Source organism: Mauremys reevesii, linkage group 14, assembly GCF_016161935.1.
Source record: "Mauremys reevesii isolate NIE-2019 linkage group 14, ASM1616193v1, whole genome shotgun sequence".
NCBI lineage: Eukaryota > Metazoa > Chordata > Testudines > Geoemydidae > Mauremys > Mauremys reevesii.
The window spans coordinates 37,695,015-37,711,275 of NC_052636.1; the positions used below are offsets into that span (position 1 = coordinate 37,695,015).

Genomic DNA, 16,261 nt, shown 5'->3' on the forward strand with positions numbered 1-16,261 from the left:
GAAATCCCCCACTATTATTGGGTTCTTAATTTTGATAGCCTCTCTAATTTCCCTTAGCATTTCATCATCACTATTACTGTCCTGGTCAGGTGGTCGATAATAGATCCCTACTGTTATATTTTTACTAGAGCATGAAATTTCTATCCATAGAGACTCTATGGAACCTGTGGATTCGCTTAAGATTTTTACTTCATTTGAATCTACACTTTAACATATAGTGCCACTCCTCCCCCTGCACGGCCTGTTCTGTCCTTCCGATATATTTTGTACCCCGGAATGATTGTGTCCCATTGATTGCTCTCAGTCCACCAGGTTTCTGTGATGCCTATTATATCTATATCCTCCTTTATCACAAGGCACTCTAGTTCACCCATCTTATTATTTAGACTTCTGGCATTTGTGTACAAGCACTTGAAAAACTTGTCCCTGTTTATTAGCCTGCCTTTTTCTGATGTGCCAGATTCTTTTTTATGTGACTGTTTATCATCTGATCCGGCCCTTACATTATACTTCTCATTCCTCTGCTCCTGACTATAACCTGGAGATTCTCTATCATCAGACTCTCTCCTAAGAGAAGTCTGTGTCCGATCCACACGCTCCTCTGCAGCAGTCGGCTTTCCCCCATCTCCTAGTTTAAAAACTGCTCTACAACCTTTTTAATGTTTAGTGCCAGCAGTCTGGTTCCACTTTGGTTTAGGTGGAGCCCATCTCTCCTGTATAGGCTCCTCCCATCCCAGAAGTTTCCCAGTTCCTAATGAACGTGAACCCCTCCTCTACCCCATCGTCTCATCCACGCATTGAGACTCTGAAGCTCTGCCTGCCTACCTGGCCCTGCGCGTGGAACCGGGAGCATTTCTGAAAATGCCACCATAGACGTCCTGGATTTCAGTCTCTTCCCTAGCAGCCTAAATTTGGCTTCCAGGACATCTCTCCTACCCTTCCCTATGTCATTGGTACCTACATGTACCACGACCACCGGCTCCTCCCAGCACTACACATAAGTCTGTCTAGATGCCTCGGAGATCCGCAACCTTCGCACCAGGCAGGCAAGTCACCATACGGTTCTCCCGGTCATCACAGACCCAGCTATCTACATTTCTAATAATCGAATCTCCCATTACTAACACCTGCCTTTTCCTAGAAACTGGAGTTCCCTCCCCCAGAGAGGCAACCTCAGTGCGAGAGGCAACCCCAGCACCATCTGGAAGGAGGGTCCCAACTACGGGAAGGTTTCCCTCTGCTCCCATTGACTGCTCTGCTTCCCTGGGCCCTTCTTCCTCCTCAACAGCACAGGTGCTGTCTAAGCGGAGGTGGGACAATTCTACAGTGTCCCGGAAGGCCTCATCAACATACCTCTCTGCCTCTCTCAGCTCCTCCAGTTCCGCCACCCTGGCCTCCAAAGCCCGTACATGGTCTCTGAGGGCCAGGAGCTCCTTGCACCGACAGCACACATAGGCCACCCGCCCACAGGGCAGGTAATCATACATGCGACAGTCAGTGCAATAAACTGGATAGCCCCCACTCTGCTGCTGGGCTTCTGCCTGCATTGTCTCCTAGTTAGTGAAAGGGTGGTTTAAGGAAAGTAGTTTTGGAATGTGGTTCGGTTTATAGGTTTTAGGATTTTAGGGGGGGGCCACAGGGAAGGGGTTACGGCTGGCAAGGGACTCCCGCTCCCTTCCCAACTCCCTTGCGAAACTCCCTGTTAGCAGCCCCTGTTCGCAAAGCTCCCTGGTCGCTTGTGCGCGGCTTTATAAAGCCCTGGCCTGGCCTGAGTGAATGCCCCGCCCACTGATAAGTGCCTAGAAAGTTATCACAGTGACTGGGCCTGGCCGGGGAATGTCGGGCAGTGCTTGGAGCCAGGATTCTGGCATAAGCTAATCAGGGAGAAGAAGCGAGGTCAGGAGCAGCCCCAGAGCCCCAGCCAGCCTCCCCAGATATTCCTGGGACCCAGCCCCAGAATCCCTGGCCAGGGACCTCAGATACCCCTCAGAGCCCCACCAGCCAGAGAACCCCCACCAGACCTTCATTGACAGGTTGGGAATCCCAAAGGGTTCCCCCCACCAAGAGACCCCAACAGCCAGAGAGCCCCCAAAAGGGACCCCCACTGGGAACTCAGTCCCTCACTGACTGCCTAGGATCCCCCCCTCCCCGCCCTCCAGCAGGATCTGCCCTGCCCTTTGCCTGGCACCCCCTCCTCCCCCCTGCGGGATCCCCTGACGCTTTACAGGGGCACCCCCCGGCCTAGCACCGGGGATTCTCCCACACACACTCTGTGCACTGGGCAGGGCAGCGATCCCAGGAGTCTGCGGGGGAAGCCCAGACAGAGCCCTGGCACAGCACCAGGCTCCTCTAACCCCTGTCCCGCCTCCCCCAGAGACGCCCACCCCGGCTGTTCTGCAGCCAACAGGCCCCCAGCGATACCCACCTCCAGGACCCACAGCCTCAGGGCTGGGCACATCACACCCACCCCCTGAAACCCCAAATCTCCAGAACCCACCAACCTCACTAGGGTACCCCCTGCCCAGCCACCCAGAGGCCTCCCCCCACCACAATCCCCCTTCAGCTGCTATCTCCCCCCACAGCCCCCCCCCCCAGCAACACTGTTACCTCACAGTGCCTGAGAAGTGGATAGAAAGTGACCACCGCCCCTTGCTGGCCAGTCACACAGGCTGTGGAGCCCTGGGGGATGTCTCTTGAACAGGAGACTGGAAGGCCTGGAGGGACAAAATAGGTACGAAATGTCCATGCCTGTCACTAGCAAATAATGGCCACCCTGGATTCACCCCAGAGGTGGCTGCATCTTAGCACTGTGGGAAGCAACCCCTCACAGAGGCCATTTGTCATGGGGTTTAGGATACTTCTGGACCCACACTGCACTCAGAGTGACCTCCTCATCCTGTGCCAGCTGGAGAAAAGAAAAGGGTCCAGCCAACTCTCCCGTTACCAGCTGGGAACCACTGATCCCCAAACAGGGGGAGGCCTCTGGCTTTGATGTGTATTAAAGATGTGGCTGGTCTCTTTCTTCAGCAAACATTTAACAGAGATAAAGGGGGGAACAAATGATTCACAAAGGAGACGGGAAAGATGATCTCCACAGGGCCACCCAGAGGATTCCGGGGGCCCGGGGTCTTCGGCGGCGGGGGGGCCCTTCCGTTCCTGGACCTGCCGCCGAAGTGCCCCAAGACCCGCGGTGGAGACCTCCCGCCGAATTACTGCCAAAGCTGGACCCGCCGCCGAAGTGCTGCCCGGTCTTCGGCGGTAATTCAGCGGAGGGGGGCCCCGCCGCGGGTCTTCGGGGCACTTCGGCAGCGGGTCCCGGAACAGAAGGGCCCCCCGCTGCCGAATTACCACCGAAGACCGAGCTGAACTTCGGGGGCGGGTCCCGCTCCGTCTTCGGCGGTAATTCGCCAGCGGGGGGTCCTTCCGCCCTGGAGCGGAAGGAACCCCCGCCGGCGAAGACCGGGAGCGGCAGAAGCTCCTGCGCCCGGCCGCACAAGAGTTTTCCGGGCCCCCCGGAGCGAGTGAGGGACCCCGCTCCAGGGGCCCCAAAAAACTCTGGTGGGGGCCCCTGTGGGGCTCGGGTTCTGGGTCAAATTGCCCCTCTTGCCCCCCCCTCTGGGCAGCCCTGGACCTCCAGGATGGAGAAGCACTCAGGGCAACAGGTTCCCTCGAAGGAAGAAGCTGCTGGGATTTAGAAACACGGGGAACAGCCCCAAACCAGAGAGGATTTTTAACTGACATAGAAAGAGGCAAAACCTGAGTTTTGAGACCAACGATCAGAAATGAAAGAGAAAGGGTGGAAATCTGAGAGATTTTGGATCCATTTTGCAAATTATAGAGAGGAAAGTGGAAAATCAGAGGATTTTATATCAGTTGTTGATAGGAGGCAAAATCTGAGTGTTTCACATCAATATCTGATAAATGAATAAAGAGGAAATGGGCAACATTTGCAAACATTTTATATCCAGGTTCAAGAATCTGAGAAAAGGTGTAAATCTGAGATTTTCTTGGTATTTTATAATTAGAGAGACAGGGGGAAATCTCAGGGCATATTCAATTAGAAATAGACAACTAGAGAGCAGTGGGGCAAACGTTTAGGTTATTTTATATGAATCTTTGAGATTTGCAAAGAAAATGTGTCACAAACTGCGTATTTGATAACATGAGAGAAAAACACCAAGATCTGAGGGGATTTTATATTGCTGTTAACGAACTAGTGGAAAAGGAGGACTGTTGGACTGGATTTTATACGACTGTCCAATACATAAACACAAAGTGATGGTTGCCCCACCCTCACCATTCCCATGGGCAGCACGGAGCCCTGTGAGGAGCTGATTAAAAGGGAGGGGGACGGGTAGCTGAAAGGTCCCTGGATAAAGGAAGGGGGCAGCAGTGGGGGATGGACAGGTGACTGGCAACTGATGGTTGGGGGCAACTGTGTTGGTAGTTAGGGGGCAACAACTGGGATTGGGAAACGGGGGTCTGGGCAGTCCCCACGGGGGACACGTGCGCCTCCCTTCCAGTGATGAGCTGCTAAAATCTTAACAACCGGTTCCCTATAAAAAGTTCTGATTTAAGAGATGTGCCACAGTATGGATTTTTTGTTCCAATAGGGTTACCATACGTCCGTATTTTCCCGGGAGGAATTTTTAAAATTTACCACCCAGACAGCGATTTAAGAACCTAAAAGCCTGACATCTCTGGGAAAATACAGATGTATGTTAACCCGACCTACAGTTCTTTTTTACAAAGATGGGCCTGAACTAGAACTGAGCTCTGTTTCCCATGTGTGGGTCCCCGCCACTCCCTGGGGTGTGCTAGGGTGACCACATGTCCCAATTTTATTGGGACAGTCTCATTTTGGGGTTATATAGGATCCTATTACCCCTCACCCTCTGTCCTGATTTTTCACACTCACTGTCTGGTCACCCTCGGGTGTGCACAGGTGTGGGTCCCAGCTGCTCCCTGCCCCCCTCATTGAAGCAGGTGTGCAGGGTTAGTGCCCTGGGAACTGCAGGGCACCTGTGGCCATGGGGCTGGCTGCAGACAGGGGCGTGGGGCAGGGCTAGCTGGAGGCAGGGAGTGTGACACGGGCTGGCTGCAACAGGAGCTGGCTGTGGGCAGGTGGTGCAGACAGGCTGTGGCGGGGAAAGGGGCTGTGTCAGGGGTCGGGGGATGGCAGGGGCTGCGGGCAGGGACTGTGGCAGGAGGTAAGGGGAGTGGCAGGGGCTGTGGCAGGACGGATGGCAGGGGCTGGCTCTGGCCAGGGGGTGCAGACAGGGGCTGGCTGGAGGCAGGGGGCGGCAGAGGCTGCGGGTGGGGAGGGTGGCAGGGGCAGCTGTGGGCAGGGAGGAGCGGGGGTGCAGACACTCACACAAGGGGAGCAGCTGGGAGCAGGAGGTGGCTGTAGGCAGGGGCTGCGGGCGATGGGTGCAATGGGGTGGCAGGGCAGGGGTGCAGAAAGGGGCTGGCTGGGGGCAGGGGTGGCAGGGCAGGGGTGCGGCAGGGGCTGGGGCACGGTGGCAGGGGCTGGCTGCAGGTAGGGGTGTAATGGGGGTACCAGGGCAGGGGTGCAGACAGGGGCTGGGGGCAGGGAGGGTGGCAGGGCAGGGGTGCAGACAGGGGCCTGGGGCAGGGAGGGTGGCAGGGCAGGGGTACAGACAGGGGCTGGCTGGGTGCAGGGGTGCAATGAGGTGGCAGGGCAGGGGTGCAGACAGGGGCTGGGGGCAGGGGTGCAATAGGGGTAGGGGTGCAGCCAGGGGCTGGGGGAGGTGACAGGGGCTGGCTGCGGCGAGGGGGTGCAATGGGGGCAGGGCAGGGGTGCAGACAGGGGCTGGGGGCAGGGCAGGGGTGCAATGGGAGTGGCAGGGCAGGGGTGCAGACAGGGGCTGGGGGCAGGGCAGCGGGTGCAATGGGGAGTGGCAGGGCAGGGGTGCAGACAGGGCTGGGGGCAGGGCAGGGGTGCAATGGGGTGGCAGGGCAGGGGTGCAGACAGGGGCTGCAGGCAGGGGTGCAATGGGGTGGAAGGGCAGAGCCCATCCAAGCGACCCGGCTCCAGCTCCCCTGCCCCTTCCCTGCCCTGGCAGAGACCCGGCACCTCCTAGAATATCAGGGCTGGAAGGGACCTCAGGAGGTGTCTAGTCCAACCCCTGCTCAAAGCAGGACCAACCCCAACTAAATCCCCAAATGGCCCCGCAAGGAGTCAGCTCCCAGCCCTGGGTTTAGCAGGCCAGTGCTCCAACCACTGAGCCATCCCACCCCCACTCCAGGGGCAGCCATGTGCTGGGGAATGACTCAGGGCAACAATTTCCCACCTACACAAGGACAAATCGCTGCAGATGAAACGGGTGGGAAAATGCCCCTCACTAGAGAAGATTTTAAACTGACGTTTGAGACTCATGGGGAGAACGGGGGAATTGGGGGGAGACGGGAGAGCTGATCATTGGAGGGGATGGGGGGGAATCGCCCCAGATTTTATAGCCCCGTGTGAGACACTGAGCGAGAAAAGGGGCAGAACTAGAGAGAATTTGTATCGGGGGCGAGAGGCAAGTGGCACAAACAGGGACAGGATCCAATTAACTCACCTCCCCCCTTCGCCCGCCCGCCACTTCCCCCCCCGGGAATTTCCTGGCTGCCCAGAGACAGTTCAACCCCTGCGTCCCACTGACCTTCCTCCTACAACTCCAGCTTCTCCTCCCTGCCTGACACCCCATCTCCCCACACCACAGGATCCCCACCAGGCCCCAGTCTCTGCCCCCCAAATCCCACTGGGGCTGAGGCAGCTCTGAGGCTTCTCCCAGGTTCCCCAGGGCAGAGTCACTTTCCTGCCCAGCCCCAGTGCCCCCCCCCCGGGGTCTCTCACTCCCCGGGGGGCTCCGTGGGAGGCTGGACACCAGGGATGCAGGACGGCAGGAATGGGGGTGACAGGCCTCCTGTTCCTCAGTCTCACGGCGGGACCGAGGGGGCTCGTCGCTCTCCGGCTCGGGAGCGCTGGGAAGACCCGACCGTGGAGGGGGCGTCGCTGGGGGAGGGCGGCCCCGCGCAGGCCCTGAGCACGTCCTTATATCACTTCTGTGGCGGGAAAAGTGCTGAGGAGATGGAACGCTGAGGGCTGGTTTTGGCGGGAAAAACCGGTTTGGACTGGTTTGAGCCTGTCCCCTGATGGTAAACAAGTCCCCTCTCAGAGATGGAGTCCAGGGGTCAATAGTTCATATGCTCCAGATTGGATCTTATTTTAAAGCCAGTGATTTACTTCATAAACATCTTATTAACCAACTAATGGAACCTATTGAACAGTTCATACTTCTCACACCTAACAATGAGATAAAAAAAAGAACACAGACAAGCCTTGTCAGTAACGGCTAATGTCCTAACTGGGAAGCACGTGGGCTTGTTGCAGAGCTGCTGCTCAGGGACAGGAACCTCCTGGCACCCCAGCCTCCAAAATCACTCAGGCTGCACTTTCTGCACGACTAGGTGCTGGCTGAGGGGGGCGTGGGAATTGGTGGCCTCTGCTGCAGGTGATGGGAATCGCAGGTATTTAAAGCCATGGCCTAGAGGAGGGAAGTGCCTAACTCCAGAGTCTGCAGCTGCCTAGGGCCAGGGCTGAGGATTTAGAGTCCCTAGTGCTGCCATTGCAAGGTTGAAGCAGGCTCAGCCCTGGCATTGCCACCCCTCCTGCGGCTAGTAGCTGCAGCTGGCTACGGCTGGCCTCTGGGAACTGGCCCCATGGCTGTAGCCAGAGAAGCTGCAGGTGGCTCTGTGACTACTGGGGCCATTAAGCTAGAGCAGCTAAAGACACTGGAGTTCACCTCAAGGAACAGAGGTCACCAGTAGGGAAAGAGGGAGCAGGTCAGGCTGGCAGAGGGAGCTTCCAGCTGTACACATGGGTGTACAGCTCAATGAGAAAACCCGGGGGCTGAAGGAGCTGTGTAGGGCAATGCATAGAGTCATGTAGGAGTGTGTGATCAAAATGAAAAATGTCTCTGAGCTTCAGTACCGGGTTTGCTATGGTACCAATGGCACTGCCCCACCAGGCCCACACTCGGAGCCCACAGTGACTATATAGGGGCCTACAAATATGTTTGGTACCAGGACCCACAGAAGGTTAATCCGGACCTGATGGCCTGAGCACTATTTCAGCCCCACATTTTTGGGTGGACCTCCCACAGTGGGAGCTGCCTAGCCCTCCCCCGCAACACACACACACACACACACACACACACACACACCCCTCTTCCCTGTGTTGGGAGTAGAACAGGAGAAAGGACAAAATAAGCAAGAGAAGAAGAGAAAGGAGGGAGGGAGGGATGGAGGAAAAGGGGAAACAAAAAGGACAAACCCTAATGGCCCCAGTGATTCTAAGGGACAAGATCCCAGGTGCACAATAAAATTCTGCCTCTTTAAGCTCGTGTTTTCATGCCTAGAATTCAACTCTCACCAGATGGATCAGACTGAACTGGTTTCAAACCTCCAGGAGGCTCTTACCTTCTAAACAGGGACGGCTGTTTTCTAGTAAAATCACTAAGAGGGAAGGAGAAAACTCGAAAGAGGTTCCTCCTGGCGCTCACGTCCGTGAACCGAATACTCTCTCAGTCCTCAAAGAGAGACCTGGAGAAGGAGACTTGCTGAAGCAAAGCCACAGGGGTCTCTGAGGTTTCCCTGGCCCCTCGCCCTGTCCTGCCTGGCTGATGTCAGCATCTCTCTGTGAGGTCACCACCTCCCCACCACCTTGGACCAATAGGCTGAGGTCCTGCAAAGGCCTTTGTGATGTCACTGCCGCACCCTCCCTTGCTGGGCTAATGTCCTGCCCCTGACCAGGCACTTTGCAGGTTTGAGCTAGTCCCTGGGGATCACCCCACCCAAGGAGCGTTCGTTCTAGGCAGCAAGCCGGCTAGACAGGGAAACAGCAGACGCTGCTCCAAATGCTACACTCAGTTTTTCAGAAATGAGTTGACTTTATGGCCAGATGAGACCATTAGAGCATCTAATCTGACCCCTGCATATCACAGGCCTCCTGTATGACACAAGAGCTACTTTTGGGGCAAACACATTCCAGAAAGGCATCTAGTCTTCATGAAATGACATCAGGAGATGGTGAATCCACCACTTTCCTTGGTATCTTGTTCCTGTGGTGAATCATCCTCGCTGTTGAATATTTGTGCCTTAGTTGTAATATGAATTTGTCTCTTTTCATCTTCCAGCCATTGGGTCTTGTTAAGCCTTTCTCTGCTAGATTAAAGAGCCCTTTAATACCCAGTCCTTTCTCTCCATTAAGGCACTTCAGCATTTCAATGAAGTCACCTTTCAATCTTCTTTTGATAAGCTAAGCAGGTTGAGCTCTTTCAATAGCTCACTAGAAGGCATTTTTCTCCAGCCCTCAGAACATCTGGTGGCTTTTGCTGCCTGAGCTCCAATTTCACAACATCTTTTCACATGAGGACACCAAAACTGGAGGCAGTATTCCAGTATCAGTCTCACTGATGCCGTGTCACTTCTTGTAATGTTATTGACATAATCTGTAACTGTATAGATCACTGCTGCGACCACGGTTCTATATTTGCAGCCAATATTGTCGAAAGCTTGTCATGTAAGGGGGTCTATGGAGAGGTTCTGATTGGCTGATTATAATGATGCTATCTCTAGATGTGTATCATTTTTGTAGTTGACGTTATGAATATTGGCGCTATGCTGCCCGTATTTCAAACTTGTGCTCTGCTTCCAGGGAACACCCCAGCCAGACAAGTTGGTGTCAGTTCTGCCTAGAACGAACGCTCCGTGAGTGGGGTGATCCACAGGGAGTAGCTCAAACCTGCAAAGTGCCTGGCCAGGGCAGGACATTAGCCCAGCAAGGGAGGGGTGTGGCAGTGACATCACAAAGGCCTTTTGCAGGACCTCAGACTATTGGTCCAAGGTGGTGGGGAGGTGGTGACCTCACAGAGAGATGCTGACATCAGCCAGGCAGGACAAGGGCAAGGGTCCAGGGAAACCACATGGACCCCTGTGGCTTTGCTTCAGCAAGTCTCCTTCTCCAGGTCTCTCTTTGAGGACTGAGAGAGTATTCGGGTTCACGGACGTGAGCGCCACGAGGAACCTCTTTCAAGTTTTCTCCTTCCCTTTTAGTGATTTTACTAGAAAACAGCCGTCCCTGTTTAGAAGGTAAGAGCCTCCTGGAGGTTTGAAACCTGTTCAGTCTGATCCATCTGGTGAGAGTTGAATTCTAGGCATGGAAAACACAAGCTTAAGGAGGCCGAATTTTATTCTGAATTGTATTTGATCCCCACCAGTGACCTGGGCCATCCTTTGGGCTCTCTGGTGAGAACCCTCAGCCTCCCTTCCTCAGTCTCTACCCTGATGGGCTGAGCAGGGGGTTATTGACAGGGAGGAGACTCAGGTCCTTGTTGGTCTCTTTTAAGACCAAGGAAATAAGTCAGAACCAGTTCTATGTTTGACAAATTTTGCTGCTTCTCTACATTAATGGTCTCTGAGCAGTTCATGATTCTCTCTAACATTGCAGTTCTCCTCAAATACTTGCTGAATAATTCCTGTGCACTGTTGTTGGTCTGGAGCTCATCAGAGAGCACTTTATTCAGGTCATTCAATGTCTGAAATTCAAGGTTAGTTTGAGAATCAGGGCTCTTGGGTCCTATTCCCAACTCTGCCACTGACTGGCCGTGTGACCTCAAACAAGTCAATTCTCCTTTCTCAGCCTCAGCTTCTCCCTCTTTCAAGTAGGGATAATAATGATCTTCTCCTACCTACCTCATGGTGGGTGAAGGATGGGGATCCATTGGAGAGTGTCACTAGGAGTAGTGCATAATATGAGGTGTTCTATCACGTTTACTCAGAGCAGATTATGACATAATAGAATAGCTGAAAGTCTATTTTATTTGTATTTTTTTATTTTTAAATTGTTAAGAGCAGCAACGACTTAGCTCAGATTGAAGCATCTTATCTAATTTTTGAGATCGAAGTGTCTCCTCTTTGTGTGTGACGAGACAATCTAACACACTGTGACAAACAGGAGATGCTTTTGTTTTGCAACAAAATCTTTTTGCAAAGAATTTTCATCCCACTTGTTATGATTTCGAGAAACAAACTGGTTTAGTCTGAATGGGATTTTCTGACAGAAATGGTTTCAATGAAATTTCCCACCATCTCGATTCCTGGGCTCCATCCCTGCCTCTGGGGGTTTGCTGTTTGTTAGAACAGGAGTCGGAACTGGTGGCTTCTCTTTCTGGCTCTGCCACTGCCTTGCTGTGTAGGCCCTTGGGTAGGTCATTTCCCTTCTCTGGACCTCAGGCTCCTCCCCATCTATCCAATGGGAACAGGGACAATTCTCGAGCTCTGGGCAGTCATGAGCCTGAGTGAGATAAGGGGCGATAAAGCCCTCTGTGAAGGAGAAAGGGGAGTTTCACGGTGTTTAGCACCAAGGAATTCTAAAGTTTGCTAAAATGTCTAGTCTGTGGAAACAAGAAATGGTCGGGCCCAAATTTTTTAACCACTGCCTTTTCTAAAGCCCATTCAGGGATGTGAGTCTCTGTCTTTTCGGTACCTGGGGTTCTTTGCCAGCAGGAGAGAAGAGGTTCCTGCCTCCATTTTTGGGGCCTTAACAAACCAGGTGTTGTGCCCCAGTTCTCGTCTGAGATCCCTGAAAAAGAACATCTTCCCATCCATGAACAAGACAGGACCTATCTTTCAAAGGGGAACAAAGAGACCCCTGGGACTTGCAGACTAGCCAGCCTCACTTCCATAGCTGGAGAGATACTGGAATACATTCGTAAACACTCAGTTTGTCAGCAGCACCTACAGGAGAATTTGATTCTTAGGACGAGTGAGCATGGATTTGTCAAGAACAAATCATCCCAAACCCATCCTCTTTCCTTCTTTGGCAGGGTTCCGGGCCTAGTGGAGGTGGGTAAACAGTAGATGGGATCTATCTCGGGGTTACTAAGGCTTTTGACACAGTCCCGCAGGACATTCTCACAAGCAAACCAGGGAAATGCGGTCCAGCTGCAATCAGTGTCATGTGGGTGCAGAGCTGGTTGAAAGCCCAGACTCCAAGGGCCCTTCTCCATGTTTGGCTGCCCAACGGAGAGGGGGCACCTCGTGGGTCCGGCAGGGATCAGTCCGGGGTCCAGTACTATTCAATAGTTTCATGAATGATTTGGAAAATGGAGTGGAGATCATGCTTCTAAAATGTGCAACTGACACCAAGCACTTTGGAGCTCAGGACTGGAATTCAAAACGCCCTTAACGAATTGGAGACTTGGTCTTCTTGAGCCAAACCCCATGGCTGGGCCCCTCTCTCTAGACTGGGCTGAAGTGAAACCCCAGAGCCAGACACTCCTCCTCCTGGGCAGTGCGCTCTGACCTTGAATGGTCAGATGCTGCTTAGCTCTGTCAGAGCAGCTTTGGCTGGGGGATTCTTCCAGCACTTTCCAATAGTGGGAAGGTACGAAATCCCCATTTGCCTGCTGGGGACGGAGCCCTAGAGGGGGGAGCAACTTGCCCAAAGTCCCACCGGAAAAGGAAAACAACCAGCAGTGGAACCAATAGGGGTGTCAGGATCTTGGAGGCGCTGTCACCCCCACACTAGGGCGGGGTTATGCACCCCCTGCGGCTGGCTGAGTTTCTCCGTGCCTTGGCAATAAGACAGCCTAGAACCCCATCCAGGATTATTCTATCTGCTACCCAAGATCCATAAACCTGGAAATCCTGGATGCCCCATCATCTCAGGCATTGGCACCCTGACAGCAGGATTGTCTGGCTATGTAGACGCTCCATCATCATTCCACACAAAGATGGACTACAAGCCGTCAGGAACAGTATCCCCGATAATGTCACAGCTGAACTTTGTGACTTTGTCCTCACCCATAACTATTTCACATTTGGGGACAATGTGTACCTTCAAGTCAGCGGCACTGCTATGGGTACTCACATGGCCCCACAGTATGCCAACATTTTTATGGCTGACTTAGAACAACGCTTCCTCAGCTCTCGTCCCCTAATGCCCCTACTCTACTTGTGCTACACTGATGACATCATCATCTGGTCCCATGGAAAAGAAAACCCTTGAGGAATTCCACCATGATTTCAACAATTTCCATCCCACCTACAACCTCTGCCTGGACCAATCCACACAAGAGATCCACTTCCTGGACACTACTGTGCTAATCGATGGTCACATAAACACCACCCTATACCGGAAACATACTGAACGCTATACTTACCTACATCTCCAGCTTTCACCCAGACCACATCACACAATCCATTGTCTACAGCCAAGCTCTAAGATACAACCGCATTTGCTCCAACCCCTCAGACAGAGACAAACACCTACAAGATCTCTATCAAGCGTTCTTACAACTACAGTACCCACCTGCTGAAGTGAAGAAGCAGATTGACAGAGCCAGAAGAGTACCCAGAAGTCACCTACTACAGGACAGGCCCAACAAAGAAAGTAACAGGACCCCACTAGCCGTCACCTTCAGCCCCCAACTAAAACCTCTCCAGTGCATCATCAAGGATCTACAATCCATCCTGAAGGACAATCCTCACGCTCACAGATCTTGGGAGCCAGGTCAGTCCTTGCTTACTGACAGCCACCCAACCTGAAGCAAATACTTACCAGCAACCACACAACAAAAACACTAACCCAGGAACCTATCCTTGCAACAAAGCCCATTGCCAACTCTATCCCCATATCTGTTCAGGGACACCATCATAGGACCTAATCACATCAGCCATGCCATCAGGGCTCATTCACCTGCATATCTACCAATGTGATATGTGCCATCATGTGCCAGCAATGCCCCTCTGCTATGTACATTGGCCAAACCAGAGAGTCTCTACATAAAAGAATAAATGGACACAAATCAGACATCAAGAATTATAACATTCAAACACAGCCAGAGAACACTTCAATCTCCCTGGTCACTCGATTACAGACCTAAAAGTCGCAATATTACAACAAAAAACCTTCAACAACAGACTCCCACGAGAGATGCTGAATTGGAATTAATTTGCAAACTGGACACCATTAAATTAGGCTTGAATAAAGACTGGGAGTGGGTGGGTCATTACACAAAGTAAAACTATTTCCCCATGTTTATTTGTCCCCCTACTGTTACTCACACCTTCTTGTCAACTGTTGGAAATGGGCCATCCTGATTATCACTACAAGTTTTTTTCTCCTGCTGATAATAGCTCACCTTAACTGCTCACTCTCATTATAGTGTGGATGGCAACACCCATTTTTTTCATGTTCTCTGTGTATATATATATCTTGCTGCTGTATTTTCCACTGTATGCATCTGATTAAGTGGATTTTAGCCCATGAAAGCTTATGCTCAAATAAGTTTGTTAGTCTCTAAGGTGCCACAAGTACTCCTCTTATTTTTGCAGATAAATTAATGGAGGTGAAGTCCATTAATGACTATTAGGCAGCCTGGGTAAGGAATGGTATCCCTAGCCTCTGTTTGTCAGAGGGTGGAGATGGATGGCAGGAGAGAGATCACTTGATCATTGCCTGTTAGGTTCAGTCCCTCTGGGGCACCTGGCATTGGCCACTGTTGGCAGATAGGATATGGGGTTGGATGGACCTTTGGTCTGACCCAGTCTGGCCATTCTTCTGTTCTTATGAAGGGAAGGGCAAAGCCTTGTAACAGAGTTTCTGTAGTGTAGTGGTTATCACATTTGCCTAACACGCAAAAGGTCCTTGGTTCAAAACCAGGCAGAAACATGGTAGCTTAATTTTTCCCAGCTCCTAGTGGCCTGTCCCTGCTGTTGTAGGAGCAGCAGTGATTTCTATGCTCAATACGTCTGTTATACTTCCCCCATTCCCATTTTTGTCTCCTCTGCCTCTCTGAATGCCTGTGAAGTGGCTTTCTCCCTCCCCCTCCCGCTCCCTCCTGCCATGCTTGTGGGATGAAGGGGCTGGTTGAACAGCTGGAAGATCAGAAGAGCTGCTAGATAGACAAGGTGTCTGGGACTCTCATTAGGCAGCGATCACACACCCAGAGCATGGACACTGGCTGAGGTGGAGTGTGACCCACCAGATGCAGCCAAGTCATCTCCAGTCGCAGGCCATGAGGAGCAGGTCCTTAAAACGGGAAGGGGCCCTGTGCTCAGGAGTCACTCACAAGCTTGTACCTCCAGTGAACGCCCTTCGCCCCGACCGTCTGGCCAGTGGTTCGCTGCGTTGCAGTTCATTGTGCCTCAGGAAGACTTACCTTCATCGCACCGTCCATCGCGGTGCTGGGAGACACTTACCTGGCAGAATCCTGTGCCTGCCTCTTGTCTTCCTAAGGGTGGCTACTTGCAGCCCAGGAGAAGAAGGATGGTTCTGGTGAAAGGAAGACAAGCAAAGCACTGGGAGGAAATTTGGGTGTGGGCTCTGCGCTGGGGGTGGGTGGGTGGTGCAGCTCCCAAAGTGACCGGTACACACAACCCTCTGGCAGCAGCTCCTAGATGAGTGGGGCCAGGGGATCTCCATGTGCTGCTGTCTGCAGGCGCTGCCCCCAGAGCTCCCATTGGCTACAGTTCCTGGCCAATGGGAGCTGCAGAGTTGGTGCTCGGGGCAGGGGCAGCACGTGGAGACACTCCCCCCACCCCAGGGGATGCTGGGACATGCCAGCCACTTCTGGGAGCGGCACGGAGGGGCGGATGTAGAGTGGGCAGGGAGCCACCTTAGTGCTGCTGGCACATCTCTGCACACCCGTTGTGGGGGGAGGGGAGCAGAGGGCCTCCATGTGCTGCCTGGGGTAGGGGCAGTGCACAGAGCTGCCTCCCCTCCCGGGTCTATTCCAGGAGTGGGTGGGTGGGGTCTTTTGGCCTGCAAGGTGCAGCAGGTCAGACTAGATGATCACACTGGTCCCTTCTGACCTTAAAGGCTCTGAGTCTAAAAGGGAGAGGGAAGTAAAGGAATTTAAAAAAAAAATAAACCAAGCATTGTAATAGCAGGATGACTCCAACTGCTCATTATATAGTCCCACCCCTTTCTTCCTCCACTGGGTGTTTAATGACCTGTTGGGATTTGGGACACTGATTCTCTCATTCCATTGATAAACTGATACAACATGACTGAAATTAAACCAATTCCCAGTGGAGGAATCATCATATCATTGCATTAGCTGGGAATTGAACCCAGGTCAATTGCTTGGAAGGCAGCTATGCTCACCACTATACCACCAACGCATCTGGTGAAAGTCTCTGATTTTTCACACTTGGTGATTGGTCACCTTACTTCTCAGCATGAGGC

General features: G+C 52.8%; 1 protein-coding gene and 2 non-coding genes across 3 annotated transcripts in view; 2 read left to right on the forward strand and 1 right to left on the reverse strand.

The window, feature by feature from the left end:
* The window catches only part of LOC120381700 (zinc finger protein 850-like), a gene marked incomplete at both ends in the record, with an annotated part of 483,140 nt that overhangs the window by 325,206 nt on the left and 141,673 nt on the right, over positions 1-16,261 (forward strand). The gene's annotated exons all lie outside the window — the stretch shown is intronic.
* On the forward strand, positions 14,671-14,743 carry TRNAV-AAC. Its single transcript has one exon. It is a non-coding gene; the product is annotated as a tRNA-Val (tRNA).
* On the reverse strand, positions 16,126-16,197 carry TRNAG-UCC. The gene has a single exon. It is a non-coding gene; the product is annotated as a tRNA-Gly (tRNA).